Source organism: Pteropus vampyrus, unplaced genomic scaffold (genome assembly GCF_000151845.1).
Source record: "Pteropus vampyrus isolate Shadow unplaced genomic scaffold, Pvam_2.0 Scaffold68, whole genome shotgun sequence".
In the NCBI taxonomy this organism is placed as follows: Eukaryota; Metazoa; Chordata; class Mammalia; order Chiroptera; family Pteropodidae; genus Pteropus; species Pteropus vampyrus.
The window spans coordinates 2,796,685-2,799,459 of NW_011888849.1; positions in this window are offsets into that span (position 1 = coordinate 2,796,685).

Genomic DNA, 2,775 nt, shown 5'->3' on the forward strand with positions numbered 1-2,775 from the left:
TACAAGTTCTTTTGACCCCGATGATGGGGGAAAAGAGACTCCTGGTGGGAAGAATTATTACTGCAAGTTAAACGTACTCCAGAAGAACCATGGGGCTCCACTAATTGAGGTTTAACAATTATTGAGGACAGCGGCTGATGGCGTCCAAGGCCTCCTACGACAAAACATACATGATCAATGACTTCTAACCTCTCAGGGTTTTGTTGCCAGGTGCTGGACCAGGTGCTAAGACTTGTGATGAGAAAACCAGATTGTCTCTGCCCTGACTCCCTGGAATAGATGAATACTAAAAAAATTATCACACAAATATATAGTAAATATCTGTTAAGTACAACGAAGTAAAAAATACAGACTGCTGTGAGAGGTTAAGATGTGGAGGCACATCATTTGATTGGGGAGGGTATTTCAACAGACTTAAGGTGGTGGCTTTTCAGGGGACTCTGAAGGGCAACCTGGGGTTATTCAAGCACAGAATATTCCAGGCAATAGAGAAAATGCAGGAAAGGGCAAGGCTATGGGGAAAGTTGGGCACCTTAGGAAGTGTATGAAGGCCACCGTGGAACACTAGCTCTAGTACCCCTCCCCCAAAACCCACTCCAGACAGGATCATAGGACATAGCTTTTTAGCTGTGCCTCTAACCCTCAGAAGGGTGCACAAGCACAGTCCAAAACCAGGTCTTCAGATAGCTGGTCATGGATATATACAGTTGTGAAAATGGTTTGAAACATTTTGAACCTATCTAGTTTCCTAAAAATCCATAGAGCCCACCTCACAGGGACATCGGGGGCTTCCATTGTCTCCCTCTTTCCCAATCCCCTTTACCACCCCTCTGCCTTCCCTCTGGGGTCCTAGCTCTAACCTCTTAGATCCTTAAGGCTCGGGGTCCTTCCACTTCTTCCAGGTAAAGCACCTACAACACAGGCAACGTTTCTCTCGCTAGTACTGATGTCTCCCAGGGCACAACTTGGCTGTTATTATCATGTGACACACTTTCTCTTTATGATGTCATCCTCAAGTCACTCTCCCCAAAAGAGCTGGGAGAGTTAGAGAGAGAAGAGTAAGGGGGTTAAGCACTTTTGTGTTGACGTATGTAAAGATTTGCACTGCTTCAGAGGTAGAGGACATGAGAGACAACATGGAATAAGTTTCATAGTTCAAGGCCAACTGTTACCTAGAATGAAGGAAAAACACACTTCAGGCAAAAATTTCAAGTTTCTGTCACACAGTCAGCCAACTTTTATAAGCTCATCTTCCCACCTGAGCCAGCTTTTTGCCTACAATCTGTCTTGTGTCTTCTCACTGAAGGGAACGTCCCATTGGCCTCTTGAGACTCACGGAAGTTGTTTCTGACATTCTCTTTGCCTCGCCCCCCTTTCAATGAACCACGAAGCCTTTTCACCGAGCATGCTGCTTTGTAATCTGCCCACCTCCTCCCATCCCAGGGGCCACTCCCCCAGTTCATATCACCACGGCATCTCAAAGGGCCCTAGCTGGGCTCCTAGCCTCTGGTTTACTTCCTTCCAGTCTGTTTTTCAAGTTGCAGCCAGGGTGATTTTTCTAAAATGCCATCACTGGTCAACTCATTCTCCTCTTAAAAGTCTCCAGTGGCTTCCCATTTCCCTCAGGACAAAATGAAAACTCCTTAATGTTTTCTAAAACCCTTAAACTCTGACTGCTGTTAACTGTTCTCATCTATTTCTCATTACCTTCCTAGCTAGTCTAAATTTCAACTCTATTAAATTTCCAGTTCCTTAAAAAATCCAGGCACTTGTTTTTCACATACTGTGCCAGCTCCCTGAAGGCTCTTCTTCCCACCCCACTCCATAATTTGATCCTTCCCCTTCAGGTTAACTGTTATTTCCTCTAGGAAGCCATCCTTGACCCTTACTTTGACTGTTATTCCCCTCAAGTGTGTTCCTGTTGAACTTTATTTTCTCCATGTCATAACATCCATCATATTGCCTTTACTCCCCAGATGAGAAAATTTCCTCTCTCCTTAAACAAGGGATAGGTACACGAGTCTGGTAAAAGGGACCGGGGTAGAAACTAGTGGCATTTGTCATGTTGGATGTTTTTAAAAAACAATTTAAGGATGCTAAATCTCTCTAGAATACACACTGTAAATGTTATTCTCTTAGTTGTACTTTTCTAACAGTATTTTTATGGAGAAAAACCAATCAAGCTTTTTATGTTTTCTGGCTTTGATGGCTTTAGGTCTTTTCTAATCCAAGCTTATTTTTTAAAAATTACCTATTTTTCTCTAGTATTTTTGAAGTTTTTTTAAAAATTATATCTTTAATCCACCTGAATATACTATGTGTATTATTTATGAAATAGGAATTAGATTTGTTTTCCTAAATGATAGAATGATAGATGATACTTAGGTACATTCTATGACAGGTCCTGCTCTGGGCCTGTTAATCTACTTCTCTTGCAATAATGCTATGGGTAGGGAGAATGGATGAAGCGAGGCACAGAGTGGTTATGTCATTTGCCCAAGGTCACAGGGGGCACTAGCAAGTTGGGATTTTAACGCAGGTAGTAACTAGGCTTCAGTCTTTGCACTTAACGGATATGCTGCACAGCCTCTCCCACACCGGTAACCATTGGTTTCAGCACCACTTACTGAACAATCCATAACTTCTTATAGCTGGAGTGGACCCCCCCACTCTACCTTCATCTATAAGAATTTCTGCACCCATTATACATTGTTTTAATTACTACAGTTCTGTTGCACTCTGCAATACTGAGCAAGCAGTACAAGTCCCTTACAT